Genomic DNA, 16452 nt, shown 5'->3' with positions numbered 1-16452 from the left:
AATAAACTGCACTTGGTCATGGTGTATCATTCATTCTCTCTCCCTCTCTTCTCTTTTTTGCCTTCCTGTGGGGTAAACACTTTTTATAATGTCATATTTATTTACCTACAGTATTTCTGAGTTTGCCTGTTTTGTGTAACTTTTTAGTGGTAGCTCTAGGCTTTACATTATATATTTACAGCTTATTGTAGTCTACTGATTGTCAACATTTTACCAGTTCACAAAGTATACAAATCTTACTTTCCTCAATGCTTCTTTACCTTCCCCATTTATAACATAATCATAAGTATTTCCTTCACATACACTGAGAACCACACCACAGTTATGCTTCAAATTCCAAACACAATTTAGAAAAATAAATGAATACTGAATCGACCAATATTTTTGCTGTCCATTGTTTGTTCTTCCCTCCTGATGTTCCCACATTTCTTTTATCATTTCCTTTCTGTTTGGAGAATTTCCTTTATTTGTTATTTTCATAGAGTAGGTCAGCTGGAGATAAATCATGTGAAGGAAGTTTTCACTTGATATAAAATTCTGAGTTGATAGTCCTTTTCCTTCAGCACCTGAAAAAAATGTCCTGCCACTTCCTTATGCCCTCCACAATTTCTGATAAGATCCACTGTCAGGCCAGGCACAGTGGCTCACGACTATAATCCCAGCAAGCTTGAGTGAGGCCGAGGCGGGGAGATCACCTGAGGTCAGGAGTTCAAGACCAGCCTGGCTAACATGGTGAAACCCCGTCTCTACTAAAAATACAAAACTAGCCAGGTGTGATGTGGCATGCCTGTAATCCCAGCTACTTGGGAGGCTAGGGCAGGAGAACTGCTTCAACCTGGGAGACAGAGGTTGTAGTGAGCTGAGATCGCACCACTGCACTCCAGCCTGGGTGACAGAGCAAGACTCCATCTCAAAAAAAAAAAACAAAGATCCATTGTCACTCAAATTGTTTCCCACTACAGGTCAAGTGGTATCTCTCTTACTACGCTTCTGTCTTGTTTTCAGAAGTTTGCCTGGATGTGTCTTAGCATCTTTGTGTTTATCTTCTCTAGGTTTATGCTGCTTCTTAAGTCTAAAGGTGTATGGCTTGCCAAGTTTAGGAAACATACAGCAGTGATTTCTTCAGACACATTTTCCCCCCACCCCATCCTTCTTTCTAGACCTCTGATGACACAGATGTTGCATCTTCTGTTAAAGTCCCATGGGCCCCTGAGGCTCTGCTCACTTTTTTCCAGTCTATTTTCTCCCTGCTCTTCAGATTGGGTAACTTCTATTGTTCTATCTTCAAATTGACAGCTTTTGTCTCTCCTCTCCTTTCTGCTGCTGAGCCATCCACTGAATTTATTTCACGTATTCTATTTTTCACTTTTAAAATATGGTGTTTCTTTTTTACATCCTGTATTTTCTTCCTGAGGCTATTTGTCGTTTGTCTCAAATGTTAATTGGTTATTGAAGCATTTTTACAATCGCTGCTTTAAGGTCCTTGTCAAATAATTCTAAAGTCTGTGTCATCTCTACGTTGGCATCAGTGGTCTTTTCTTACTGAGGTTGAGATTTTCCTATGAGTGATTTTCCATTGAAATCCTGACATCAGACTCAGGATCTGATGTAAGTCTTCTGGTAGAGCAGGCCTCTGCCAGGTGGATGTGGACGGTGAGGTGAAAGTTGAGATTCCCACTCAGTCTCCACGGACCCCTGCATGAGAAAGAAAGTTCAGCCTCCTCCCGAACCTCCACTCCCACCACCAAGGCTGAATCAGGGCTGCCTCCCTGCTGCTCCCTATACGGTCTCCCCCACACCACGGAGGGGTGGCCTCATGACCACAGGGCAGCAACAAAGTTCCTGAGTTTTCCAAGGTCCCACTTATGATACTCTAGCAGAAAGGAGGCTGTGCTCTGTCACCACCCAGCAGAAGTAAAACCCCAACTCCTCAGCCAGCCTTCTCTGACAGCAACCCTGCAGAGAGGAGCATCTCATCCCAGCTTGTCATGAGTGGGAATCTGAAGTACCTGCCCAGCCTCTGATGAGCAGGGTGAGGGTGGTGCTGCAGGGTTTCCTGTGATATTTAGCTGTAGGAAAGTACTTACCGTTGAAAAGTTCTCTGATTTGTAGGCTGCCCCTTTCCTGGTCTTTCAGACACAGAGAGCAGGCTTTTCTTGGGCCTTATTTTGTCTGAATCCTTTTATACCTGCGCTGCTAGCTTATCCAGCACAACATATGAGATACATGAGGCAAAAAGAAAACTCACAGAACTAAGTTTGGTGTCATTTCTGTGGTCCCAATGTACGAAGCAAGTCTACTTTCTTTTCTCCATCTTTCAGTCTCTTTTTTTTTTTTTTTTTTTTTTTTTAACAGAGTCTCGCTCTGTTCCCCAGGCTGGAGTGCAATGGCACAATCTTGGCTCACTGCAACCTCCACCTCCTGGGTTCGAGCAATTCTCCTGCCTCAGCCTCCCGAGTAGCTGGAACTACAGGTGCCCACCAGCACATCTGGCTAATTATTGTATTTTTAGTAGAGACCAGGTTTCACCATATTGACCAGGGTGGTCTCGAACTCCTGACCTTGTGATCTTCCCGCCTCAGCCTCCCAAAGTGCTTGGATTACAGGCGTGAGCCACTGCGCCCGGCCCACTCTTACATTTGTTTTATATATGTCCAGTGTTTTTAGATGTACTTCGAGGGAGGAATAAGGAAAAATAAGTCTCCATCTTTCCGCAAGCAGAAAGCCAAGAATCATCTTTTATTCGGAAATTGCATATGTGTAGTCCTATTTTTAAAGAAGTAAGTCTTGCTTTACAACATAAAACAGTTACTTTGTAGTTTATGGAGTACGTTTTGTAAAGGAAAAAAGAAACCACATCAAAAGCCTATGAAAGCTGTCCTGATATGGCCTCAGAGAAAAAGGGAGACTCTTATCTTCAGTTAAATGAAGCAGATAAAACCAGCCAAGGGTTTCCCTTCCCTCTCTTAAGAACTTCATCTGTAGAAACATTCCGATGCATTCCAGACATTCTACAAGTTGGTTACCAAACATGCAGAGATTACAATATCACCTTTCCTTTCTCATCAAAATTATAAGTTTTGGATCACTGATTTTATCTCACTGGCTCTTCCAGCCTCTCCATAAGTTACATGGTGTTCTCTTTGGTTTAGCTTGCTTTCTTCGCCACTTCACATAACAGTCAATACCACTGGCAATCTTTTTCTGCTGATCAACTGCAACCAAATGTATGCATTTCCTACAATCACCTCCCTGGAACTTGGCACCAAATACAGATTTTTTCATACTGGAGTAATCTTATCATCTCTGTATTCACACCCTCCACATTTTTTCCCAGCGTCTGTATTGGTCCTATCACCACTTCCTTCCTTTCACACCAGATCCTCCATGGAAACTCAGTCCTTGGCCCAAAAAAAAAAAAAAAAAGCTCAAGACCAGAAGTGTTTCAGAATTCAGACACTTTCAGATTTTGGAATATCCGCATATACATATTAAGATATCCTAGGGATGGGACCCAAGGCCAAACACAAAGTTCATTTATGTTTCATGTATACCTCATGCACGTAGCCTGAAGGTAATTTTTTTCTTTTTTTGAGATGGAGTCTCCACTGTAGCCCAGGCTGGAGTGCAGTGGTGTTAACCTCGGTCACTGCAACCTCCATCTCCCAGGTTCAAGCAATTCTCCTGCCTCAGCCTCCCAAGTAGCTGGAATTACAGGCACCCAACACCATGCCCAGCTAATTTTTGTATTTTTAAGAGAGACGGGGTTTCGCCATGTTGGCGAGGTGGTTTCGAACTCCTGGCCTCAAGTGGTCTGCCCAGCTCGGCCTCCCAAAGTGCTGGGATTACTGGCCTGAGCCACCACGGCAGGCCCCCTGAAGGTAATTTTATTTTGCCCTATGGGATCCTGAATAAACTATGTTGGGCACCCACATTTTGACTTCAACCTGTCACAAGGTAAGGTGTGGAAATTTCCACTTGTGTCATGTTAGCACTCAAAAAGTTTTGGATATTGGAGCACCATGGATTTTGAATTTTTGGATTAGGATGCTCAACCGGTAGTAGCATAAATCTTCTTTAACTGTTTAGTAACTAGTTTAGGGGGTGTTCAGGTTGGTATCATGGGAAGAGTGACAAGGAAGTGGCAGGTGTTTGTAAAACTACTGAAATGGTATACCATGGAATCTAAAATAGACAAGAAGGGAAGCGAAAACAGAAAGAATTAATGGAGAGATACTGGAAGAAAGTTGGTGGACTGGCAGATCTACCAGAGGCTGAAGAGCTACTACAAAGAATTGCTGTAAGGCTTAAATGGATCAGTAAATACAAAGAGTCACTAATCCTCAAACTATCCCTATGAGACAGAGTTCCCAAATCCAATTAAGAGCCTTTCAACACAGTCATACATCACTTAAGGATGGGGACAGGTTCTGAGAGATGCATCATTAGGTGATTTCATCACTGTGGGAACATCACAGAGTACACTTACACAAAGCTAGGTGCACAGCCTACTCCACGCCTAGGCTAGATGGCCAAGCCTGCTGCTCCTAGCCTACAACCCTGCACAGCATGTTACTGTACTGAATACTGCAGGCAACTGTAACACAATGGTATCTATTTGTGTATCTAAACATATCTACACATAGAAAAGGTACAGTAAAAATAGAGTATTACAATCTTATGGGATCACCATCTTACATGAGGTCTGTTGTTGACAAAAACATCATTTGTTATGTGGCGCCCGATTGTATTTAACAGACTAAACACTAATAAACTGATTATAGAACTGTAAAGAGAAAAAACAAACTTCTTCACTCCAAATACAACCTTCTTTAACCTCTGTGCACTGTTTTACCTAAATACAAGCAAAGAGAAACCTGAGATCCAAAACATAATTATTTTCCTTCAAAATATTCACATTTACCCAATATTATTGGACAGATTACCATATTAAAAAGAAGGCTTATGGAGATTAAATGTCCTTCTGGTTTTCAATAAAACATTATTTTCAAGAAACTATAAATAGTCCCCTCTAAAAATTCAATCTCTTTATCCTACCATGGAGATTTAACAGAATAAACTCTCCTTCTGAACTCCTGACTCATTTACAGTCTGCCCAATTCATCTGCCCTTAGTATATGTTGCCATGTACATAATACACCTCTGCTGTTTGTAAGCAGTCAGAAACAACAGGCACACAGATCTGATGCAGCACGGTGCTCCACACACAGCAGGCACTGGCCAAACATTCGACTAATTAATGAAACCCGTAAACACACTTTGTGTTAGCAGCTAAATTCCTCATCTTTAGAAATGCTGTAATATTGGGCCAGGCATGGTGGCTCAATCCCACCATGGATTACACCCGTAATCCCAGCCTTTTGCGAGGCCCAGGCAGGCGGATCACCTGAGGTCAGGAGTTTAAGACCAGCCTGGACAACATGGTGAAACCCCATCTCTACTAAAATACAAAAATCAGCTGGGCGTGATGGTGCACGCCTCCCAACTACCCTAGAGGCTGAGACATGAGAATTGCTCCACCCTGGGAGGTGGAGGGTGTAGTGAGCTGAGATCATGCCACTGCACTCCAGCCTGGGTGACAGAAATGCTGTAATATTAAACAGCATCAATGAACACTTAGCTTTCTGCCCTTTCTCAAAAGATTCTTTACTATATATTTTTTTCTTTTTTTTTTTGAGACAGAGTCTCGCTCTGTCGCCCAGGATGGAGTGCAATGGCGCGATCTCGACCCACTGCAACCTCCACCTCCCGGGTTCAACCAATTCTCTGCCTCAGCCTCCCGAGTAGTTGGGGTTATGCGCCCACCACCACGCCTGGCTAATTTTTTGTATTTTCAGTAGAGACGGGGTTTCACCATCTTGGCCAGGCTGGTCTTGAACTCCTGACCTCGTGATCCACCTGACTCGGCCTCCCAAAGTGCTGGGATTACAGGCATGAGCCACTGCGCCTGGCCAGACTCTTTTCAATATTTCCAATATTAATTAATTTGTAGCTATAGAAATTATCATTCTCCTAAGTGTGTATAATTTGAGGAAGGCAGATAACATAACCAAAGTAGCTTTAAACAGCAATACGACAAATTCTTTTCTTTTTGAGACAGAATCTCGCTCTGTCCCCCAAGGCTAGAGGGCAGTGGCGTGATCTCGGCTCACAGCAACCTCTGCCTCCTGAGTTCAAGTGATTCTCCTGCCTCAGCCTCCTAAGTAGCTGGGATTACAAGTGCCCGCCACCATGCCCAGCTGATTTTTGTATTTTTAGTAGAGACGGGACTTCACCATGCTGGCCAGGGTGGTCTTGAACTGCTGACCTCAGGTAATCCGCCCACCTCGGCTTCCCAAAGTGCTGGGATTAGAGGTGTGAGCCACCACCCCCTGCCAACAAATTCTTAATTTACACTTTCATTTGAAACAAAAAACACAGAATATTACTTTCAGTTTCATATCCAGTAGGACTTTAAACATTTTTCTTTAATCAAAGCAAAAACACTTGCTTAAATGGCTAATTTCACAAATGTTAATCACATGCAAAAGAATGGTTAAGGAATATAATGTTCATGTGGCATTAAAAATAAATTGGAGAAATAAATTGAAAATTGAATAAAATGTGATGGAATTTCCACCAGAAGTTTAATCAAGTTTGTAGTAACATTTTATCATAATAACACTGTTAGACGAATTCCTAGTGGGCTGAGACACCAAATTCAACTTCTGAGCAATATCGAGGAAGAGAATGGTCTCTACAGGCAACCTTAGAAATCTGTCATCAGTATTAACCTGCTTAAAATGTTTTGTCATTGACGAAACGAAGGCTTGGAATACACACACCATCAATTCTGTGAATGACAATAAATTAGGAAATACCATTAATCAGATAAATAGCCATCAAGATTTTCAAAAGATCTCAGTAGTTAAAAGAACAACTTTAAACCAAGGATGAAATTCAACAGATGTAAAATCTTTTCCCTGAAAAAATAAGACAAGATAAATATGAAAACTCTATCTTAGTTTCACCTCGGGGAAAGGGACTTAGGGATTTTAGTTCAGGGCAAATGCCCAAAGTGAACAGTCTAACATAGCTACCCAAAAAGAGGAGGAGGGAAACACACTCACTCAAGATCTCCATATACCGCTTTGCAAGAATGGCTGGCATATATTACATAACGTAACCTTCCCAATAACAAAATGAAGCTGATACGAACACTATGTTAAAGACAGGAAGTGGGGACTTAGGAAGGCCTTGCCCAAGGTCACACTGCTGTTATGAGACGTGGCCAGTGTACACGAGTCCCTGCTCTGTCTTCTGTGAGCAGTATTAATAGAAAGGCAGCGTCCAAACCCAGGGGATAACAGATCACTCCATTTGTTCCACATTGGTCAGTTCATATTTAGCTACCGTGTTCAACTCCTGGGACATATCAAAAGCTATTCTGAAAGACTCGAATTTGATCAGGAAAGTAACCAGAACAGTGTGTGTGTGTGCTGGGGTTGGGGGAAGTTCAGAAGAGGAAGAAAGATCCTGGAGATATAACTATCTTGAGCTTTCTCATTCAGAGGTAAATAATTCCTGCAATACTTTATGACCATAACTCACAGGCCAACATACTGAATTTAAGAGAAAAACACTTGAACTTCAATAAATGAAACTTCCAAGCAATTAACACTTTTTTATAATGGTATCCGCTTCAAGGGACGAATGTTTTACCGTTTAAGTTAAATGACAAAATCTCTAAAAACCTGGCAGACCTTAAGCTATTTTCGCTCACAACCTGGAAAAATGTATTTATTCAACTTTGTTTAGTAAATGAGTACATTATTATTGTTGCTCTTGTGTTATTCCGGTGAACAGCTGTCTTAAAATGTTTCCCTCCAGCGGTGGCTGCTTTCAGGGGGAAGGGAAGGAAAAGGAAATCTTCAAAAGGGGAACAGTATCATGGCGCTGTTGTTAATCACTTCAGCATCCGTCACTCCGCACTCACCACCCTTCTTGAAGCCGACCATCCCCACTCTTTGGATAGAAGGAAGGCCATCCTCCTCTCTGAAGGGCCTCCCAAGTGCTTCCCTGGAGACGCACTTCCCCGGGATGCCCAGGCCGAAGTAAAGCGGGCGGGGAGAGACCCCGGGCCGAACTCTTCTGCCCCCAACCCCTCCAGCGCCGCCCCGGGCCCTCCAGCACCCCGACTCTTCCTGGACTCCGACCTCTTCTGCACCGCCCGGGGCCCCGATTCCTCCGGCACCCTGGTCCCTCTGGCACCGCCACGGTTTACTCCGGCGCCCCGACTTCCCTTGCACCCTGAACCCTTCTGCACCACGGCCCTTCCTGCACCGCCACCGGCCCTCCTGGGACCCGACCCCTCCTGCACCACCAAGGACCTTCCGCATTCCAAGCCCACCTGCACCCCATCCGCCACTATGCCCCGACTGCCCCTGCACCCCCTTGAGCCCTGCAGTGTCCCGACTCCTCTTCTGGGCATCCGGGGAAGGACTCGGAGCCCGACAGGTAGGAAGATGGCGGCACTCACCTGTCACAGCAGCTGCGCCCGCCACCCCCGGAGCCAGCCCGGGTCGCGCACCGCCAGTGAGTCCCTACGACGCGGCCCCCAGTACTGACCCGACGACGCGCAGGACACCGCTGTCTCCGCACTGACGCGACCCCACAACTCCGACCTGGCGCTAATACACTTCCGGCGACGCCGGAAGTCCCGCCCCAGTCCCTCGCCTCTGGGGCCGCCGGAAGCCGCCCCACACCTCCGCCCCACACCCGGCGGCGCCGGAAGTCACGCTCCGGCTTCCGCCCCGCAGCCCCGAGGGGTCCGGGCGCGCTAAAGACCCCTTTTGGCTGCTGAGCCAACGCCCCCACCCTTGGTCGCCTACTCCTGCCGCTGAGCGGTTCGCGGGAGGTGGCCTCGGGGGTCGTAGCTACTCACCGGCGGGGCGCTCCGAGTCCATTTGCCCCGCAGCCCGGCAGCCGGGGCGGGAGGGCAGCGAGCCCGGGGCGGGGTCCGCCTGAGGCCTGAGACCCGGGGCCGCCTGCGCTCAGGGCCGCGCTGCCGGACGCGCGGGAGCCTGGCGGGGACGGCGCGGTCAGTGTTCGGCTCCTCCGCAGTGACTCACCCGCGTCCTGAAGTTTTTGATCACCATTGGCTGGGAAGGAAAAACAGAATCAGCTGTTCCCTGCGAAAGGTGGGACTTGGGCCGCCTTTTTCTTAGAATCTAGGTTGGAAACGCCGCATGATGGTCTTTACGTAAACAGCCGTCTCAACGCTCTGCAGAAAGCTCTAACCGCGCATCTGAAGCCCACCTAGAGTAAATCAAGAGTGTGAAAGCATTTTTTTTTCTGTGTAGGTTAACATTCCTGCTCCTTCCTTTAAAAATGAAGCTCAAGGCCAGGCGCGGTGGCTCACGCCTGTAATCTCAACACTTTGGGAGGCCGAGGCCGACGTATCACGAGATCAGGAGTTCGAGACCAGCCTGGCCAACGTGGTGAAACCCTGTCTCTACTAAAAATACAAAAACTAGCCGTAACCCCTGCTACTCGGAAGGCTGAGGCAGGAGAATCGCTTGAACCCGGGAGGCGGAGGTTGCAGTGAGCGGAGATCGCGCCTCTGCACTCCAGCCTGGGACAGAGCGAGACTCCGTCTCAAAAAAAAAAAAAAAAAAAAAAGGAAGCTCAAGATGAAGAGTCAGAAGTGGTAACTTGTTTGTTGCACAAGAAACAAATTTAAGGCCGGGCGCGGTGGCTCACGCTTGTAATCCCAGCACTTTGGGAGGCCGAGGCGGGCGGATCACGAGGTCAGGAGATCGAGACCATGGTGAAACCCTGTCTCTACTAAAAATACAAAAAATTAGCCGGGCGTGGTGGCGGGCGCCTGTAGTCCCAGCTACTCAGAGAGGCTGAGGCAGGAGAATGGCGTGAACCTGGGAAGCTGAGCTTGCAGTGAGCCGAGATTGCGCCACTGCACTCCAGCCTGGGCGACAGAGCGAGACTCCGTCTCAAAAAAAAAAAAAAAAAAGAAACAAATTTAGCATTCTATTTAGGGGATCCAGATTACGAAAAAAAGTGATTTCTGCATTAAGTATATTAATAAAACTTTATCACTATAAACAATTCTGTAACAGGAACGCCAAGGAAAAATATTTGACTTTTTAGAGAAGTCATTTTTTAAACTTTTAGAGGTTGTGACATTTAAGTAACATAATTTTATTTAGTACGTGGTATGCAAAGACATTCTGCTGGGTATGGCAGCAAATAGCTTTGTAAATCGCAGTGTCCCATCTAATTAACCCACATTGTAACAGGTGGTTTTATTTTGCAGCACTGCACCACAGTCAGGTAACACCAAGAATATCGTTAATGTACTTTTTTAAGTTGATATATTTAGGATTCCACAAAAGTCACTGAAAATAACTGAGTGCATGACATGTCACAAAACAAGGGAAAGAAATCATTTTTTGAGGGTCAGTCGTCTTACATCTTTTGTAACTAATTTAATCCCCAAAACAATCCAATAAAGTAGAAGTTATTCTAAATTGAATTTTAAGCATGAGAATGGGAATTACTCATCAAAAGTCAAAAATAATCGTGCAGCAGGGCAAAAACTAAAGGCTGACATCAGAACCCATGTTCTTTTCACTGTTGATGTGCTAGGGCTGCAGGAACAAAATACTGCAAACTAGGCAGCTTAAACAAATTTATTGTCAGAGGTTTGACTGGAAGTCCCAAATCAAGGTATTGGCAGGGTTGGTTCCTTCTGAGAGCTGTCATGGGAGCCTGTTAATGTATCTCAGCGTCTGGGCATTCCTTGGCTTGTGGCAGCATACCCCCGCCAGTCTTCACATGACGTTTTCCATGTCCATGTCTGTCTGCACACAGCGTTCTTTTTATGAGGACATCAGTCATATTGGAGTACGGTAGGTGCTACTCTAATATGACCTCATGTTAACTAATCATGTCCACAACAACCCTGTTTCCAAATAAGGTCACACGGTAAAATACTGGAAGTGAGGTCTTTAACACATGAATTTGAAGGGGACACAATTTAACCCATAACACACCGTATCCCGAAATAACTATCCAATGTAATTTTTTTAAAAGACACAAAACTAGCCGAAATTATAAAAGGTTATGATTGCAATCCTGGTGTCCAATTACATTCTCCCTCCTGCAGAAGCTGTGGGGAATCCTGTCTCAGAAAACCAATTTCTATTTTGTCACATGTCCATCTATGCAAAATACATGTACTTTGTCCCTGACATAGGGCAACAATGCTGAATTTACTAAGACTCATTTTTGAGCATGGTTTGATAGGGAATTAAGATTTACTAGGTATTCTGTCATTGTCCTCCTTACTGATTATTTTAACTGTGTCTCAAACGCTTGGATAGTTAGTACGCTATAGTGTTATAAGCTGTTTGACATGTTGCTTCATAAATTCTCAAGTTTTATATATATATGTGTGTGTGTATGTGTCATATAACAGGCACAACTGTTTTCGTGTGTATCACTTTATTGCACTTCACAGTTATCATGTTTCTTACAAAGTGGAGATTTGTGGCAGCCCTGCATGGAGCAAGTCTATCAGCACCATTTTTCTAACAGTATGTGCTCACTTCATGTCTCTGTGTCACATTTTGGTAATTCTTGGAATGTTTCAAATGTTTCCATTATTAAATCAGTTATGGTGATCTGTGATTAGTGATCTTTGATATTACTGTCATAATTGTTTGGGAGGCACTATGAACCACCCCTATATAAGACAGCAAACTGAGTCAATAAATGTTTTATATGTTCTAACCACTCCACTGACCAGCTGCCTCCCTATCTCTCTCCTTCTGCTCAGACCTCCCTATCCTTGAGACACGGCAATACTGAAATTAGGGGCCAGGCATGGTGGTGGCTCATGCCTGTAGTCCCAGCTACTTGGGAGACTGAAGCAGGAGGATTGCTTGAGCCCAGGAGTTCGCGGCTGCAGTGAGCCGTGATCATGCCACTGCACTTCAGCATGGGCAGCAAAGCAAGACCCTGACTCAAAAAAAAAAAAAAAAAAAAGTCAGGCAATTAATAGCTCTAAAATGGCTACTAAGTGTTTCATAAAAGAATGAGTTGCACATCTCTTACTTTAAATCAAAACTAGAAATGATTAATGATCAAGCACAGTGAGGAAGGCATGTTGAAACAGCCAAGTTGTGAATGCAAAGGAAAAGTTCCTGAAGGAGATTTGAAGTGCTCCTCCAGTGAATACGCAAATGATAAGGAAATAAAACAGCTTTATTGCTGATGTGGAGAAACTCTGAGTGGTCTGTATAGATTAAACCAGCCACAATATTCCCTTAAACAAAGCCTAATCCAGAGTAAGGCCCTAACTGTCTTCAGTTCTCTGAAGCCTGAGAGAGGTAAGGAAGCTACAGAAGAAAAATCTGAAGTTATCAGAAGTTGGTTCATGAGGTTGAAGGAAAGAAGCTGTATAGTACAAAAGTGCAAGATAGGCCAGGCATGGTGGCTCATGCCTGTAATTTCAGCACTTTGGGAGGCCAATGCAAATGGACCACTTGAGGTCAGGGGTTCAAGACCTGCCTGGCCAACATGGTGAAACCCTGCCTCCACTAAAAATACAAAAATTGGCTGGGTGTGGTGGCACACGCCTATAGTCCCAGCTACTCAGGACGCTAAGGCAGGAGGATCACTTGAACCCAGGAGGTGGAGGTTGCTGTAAGCCAAGATCACACCACTGCACTCCAGCCTGGGTAACAGAGTGAGACTCCATCTCAAAAAAAAAAAAAAAAAAAAAAAAGTGCAAGATAAAGCAGCAAGTCATCTAGGAGATCTACCTAAGATCACTGATAAAGATGGCTTTGCTAAACAACAGGTTTTCATTGGAGTGGAAACAACCTTACTTTGGGAAAGGATGCCACCTAGGACTGTCATAGCTAGAGAGGAGAACTCAAAGCCTGGCTTCAGAGCATCAAAGGACAGGCTGACCCTTGCTAGGGGGCTAGTGCAGCTGATGACTTTATGTTGAAGCCAGTGCTCATTTATCATTCTGAAAAATCCTAGAGTCCTTAAGCGTTAACACTAATTCTACTCTGCCTCTGCTGTGTAGATAGAACAACAAAGCCTGGATGACAGCACATCTACTTACACAGTGTGGTTTACTAAATATTTTCAGCCCACTGTTGAGACCTACTGCTCAGCAAAAAAAAAAAAAAAAAGATTTTCTTTCAAAATATTACTGCTGATTTACAGTGCTCCTGTTCACCTAAGAGCTCTGATGGATATATACAAGGAGATTCATGTTGATTTCATGCCTGCTAACACAACATCCCTTCTGCAGCCCATAGATCAAGGAGTCATTTTGACTTTCAAGTCTCATTATTTAAGAAATACATTTTGTAAGGCTATGGCTGCCTGAAGATGTAACTGAATCACTGCATTAGCATAATAAAACATGAATGGATAAGCAGTTGCTTCTTGTGGATGAACAAAGAAAGTAGTCTCTTGAGATGGATCCTAATCCTGGTGAAGGTGTGAACACTGTTGAAATGATAACAAAGGATTTAGAATACTCCATAGACTTAGTTTATGAAGTAGCAGCAGGGTTTGAGAGGATTGACTCCAATTTTGAAAGTTTTCCTGGCTGGGTGCAGTGGCTCACGCCTATAATCCCAGCACTTTGAGAGGCCAAGGTGGGCGGATCATAAGGTCAGGAGTTCAAGACCAGCCTGGCCAACATGGTGAAACCCCAGCTCTACTAATAATACAAAAATTAGCCGGGCATGGTGGCATGCGCCCATAGTGCCAGCTACTCATGAGGCTGAGGTAGGAGAATTGCTTGAACCCGGGAGGTGGAGGTTACAGTGAGCCAAGATCGCACCGCTGCACTTCAGCCTGGGCAAAAGAGCAAGACTCTGTCTCCAAAAAAAAAAAAAAAAAGTTTCCCTGTGGGTTAAAAAAAATCTTTAATGAAGAGTCAATCAATGTGACAAATTTCATTATTGTCTTATTTTAAGAAACTGCGACAGCCACCCCAACTTTCAAGCACCACCTTGATCAATAGCCATCAACGTTGAGGCAAAACCCTCTACCAGCAAAAAGATTATGACTCACTGAAGGCTCAGCTGATGGTTAGCCGTAAAAAATATTAACTTTAATCATCTCGACCATTTGGTACTCATCAAATATTCTCTATAACAAAATGGGAAATACACATAAAGCACTTCTGCTACATACTGAGTTATGATTGTTGTCTCCAGGAAAAGAACTTGGGGGAACGTTTGAGTTGTAAGCTGAACTAACTAGCTGCTTTTTTCATGAAATACCACTTTTACTGGAAAGAACTGACAGATAAACTGAGGTATTCAAACCTAGATATTTTGCAGACATTTTCGTGAAAATAAATATGTTCGTGCCACTTCAAGGAACATAATTCTCAGTGCTTGTTGCCAACAATATTTGAATTTTCATGCAAAAATTCAAATTAAAAAAAAAAACTTAAAACCATCAAGAACTTGGTGACTTTATGTGGAAGCTAGTGCTACAATACTTTAGCTTCCCAATACTTAAAAACTTTTCTGATGAGATTACTAGTGATATTAACAATGTGATTGATATTGAATAATGAAATGTTTTAGCATTTGGAAGGTCTGTTTAATTCAGTAAATCAATATTTTCCAAATGACCAATGCATGACATTTCAATATCACGCATAGGAAAATAAGCATTCGAGGTACAGTCAAAAATGAGTTTTAATGTAGCAAGTATAAAATGTCCATTGAAGTGGTTTCACATTGCAAATAGTAATTGGAAAATCAACCACTCGTGTTTTGGGGTAGTAGTATCAAAAAAGAATAACCGAGATAATTTGAAAAGGCTATTAAAAAATCCTTCTCAATTTTCAAACTGCATACAGCAGGTGCTCATTCATTTCTTTGTAACGTTGATGAGAAAAAGACTCCCGGCCAGGGGCACTGTCTTTGTGGTGTTTACGTGTTCTTGCCACACCTGCATAGGTTTTCTCTGGGTACTGCAGTTCTTGTCACATCCCAAAGGTGTGCACGTGAGGTGAACTGGTGTGTCTTCACTGTCCCAGTCTGAGTGTGGGTGTGTGAGTGGCCCTGTGATGGAATGGCGTCCTGTCCAGGGCTGGTTCCCTCTTTGTGCCCTGAGCTACTGAAACAGGCTTCAGCTACACATTACCCAGAACTGGAATAATTAATTATCTTGTTTTTTATTAATCTTTCTTAAATGTATGGATAGCTCACATTTATTTCAATGTTTAATATTAGAATACTTTGGCCTTTAGAAGCTTAGTAACTTTTTTTTTCCTTGGCCAGAAGTATGCTTTAGGAACTTAATCCTTATTTTTTAGCCTCTGGTAAAATTGGTTTTGCTATACGTTGTTTCACTTAAAGTCATAATTCCCAAGAACGCACTGACAGCAGTGACGACTTGCTGCGCATGCGGGAGGCCAGATTTTCACTGTGTGAAGCTAGTCATGAAAGAGATTTGCCAACATATAAAACAAAATCAAAGTCTGTTTTTTGTCTGGAAAAGATTTTTAATAAAAATGTAACTTATGTTAGTGTCATGTGTTGTTTAAGTGAATATTTTAATATGTTTAATTTCTACGTTAGTAAATAGCAGTAGTAAACAACAGTGAGCAAAAGCTTTTGGGGGTCCTCAGTACATTTTAAGAGTGTGCAAGCGTCCTGAGACCAAGAAGTTTGAGAACTGGTGCACACCAGGTTCATCTCACAAGTTCAGTATTTTAAATTCCACACAAAATGTAGAGGAAACAGCTGAATTCGCTTCAGCTGCGCGTACATTTCACGATTATTTAAAAGTTTAAAGGGCTAGGCGCGGTGGCTCACACCCGGAATACCAGCACTTCGGTAAGCTGAGCCCAGTGGATCACTTCTTTGGGTCAGGAGTTCCAGACCAGCCTGACCAACATGGGGAAACTCGTCTCTACTAAAAATACAAAATTAGCCGGGCGTGGTGGCGCATGCCTGTAGTTTCAGCTACTTGGGAGGCTGAGACGGGACAATCGCCTGAACCCGGGCGGCGGAGGTTGCTGTGAGCGGAGACTGCACCATTGCACTCCAACCTGAGCAACAAGAGCGAAACTGTCTCAAAAAAAAAAAAAAAAAAAACATTTAGAACGTCCTGTCATGTACCCCGAAAGCGAACACTCCCAACATACCGTGGAGCGCCCCACCCGCCCCGCGGCTCTGCTCCGCCTTGGTCCCGCTCGCAGACACCGCAAAACGGCCACCGTTCTAGACAGACAAGACCTCGCCGTGTAGCCAAACACTGTAGTCCCAGCGGCGGAACTCCGCAGGGGGATACTCAACCAGCCAGTCAGCAGTGACGTCCCGCCTTTCCTCCGTTTCCATTGGTCCATCCACGCGGAGGCCACGCCCATGGGACACCGAGCTT

At 44.1% G+C, this 16452-nt stretch overlaps 1 protein-coding gene and 1 long non-coding RNA gene across 24 annotated transcripts in view; one reads left to right on the top strand and one right to left on the bottom strand.

Moving 5' to 3' along the window:
- WDR37 (WD repeat domain 37) overlaps positions 1-16443 on the bottom strand; it is a 143480-nt gene extending 127037 nt beyond the window's left edge. For 9 of the 23 annotated variants that reach the window (XM_063609996.1, XM_063609993.1, XM_063609994.1 and 6 more), the window contains exon 1: positions 8540-8699. The gene's annotated coding sequence lies outside the window, so the exon portion shown is untranslated. Of the gene's footprint in view, positions 1-1225; positions 1696-8539; positions 9372-16307 lie in introns of those variants that run through there. The other 14 variants (XM_063609990.1, XM_063610004.1, XM_063610006.1 and 11 more) reach the window with 9 other exon arrangements.
- LOC134731492 (uncharacterized) lies at positions 9075-11816 on the top strand. The gene is made up of 2 exons (XR_010113789.1): positions 9075-9200; positions 9363-11816. It is a non-coding gene; the product is annotated as an uncharacterized lncRNA (long non-coding RNA).
- Positions 16444-16452: the final 9 nt, after the last annotated feature.

The sequence above is a fragment of the Symphalangus syndactylus genome, chromosome 10 (genome assembly GCF_028878055.3).
Source record: "Symphalangus syndactylus isolate Jambi chromosome 10, NHGRI_mSymSyn1-v2.1_pri, whole genome shotgun sequence".
NCBI lineage: Eukaryota > Metazoa > Chordata > Mammalia > Primates > Hylobatidae > Symphalangus > Symphalangus syndactylus.
The sequence above is the reverse complement of the archived record's forward strand: the minus strand, read 5'-3'. Positions and strand labels throughout refer to the sequence as shown.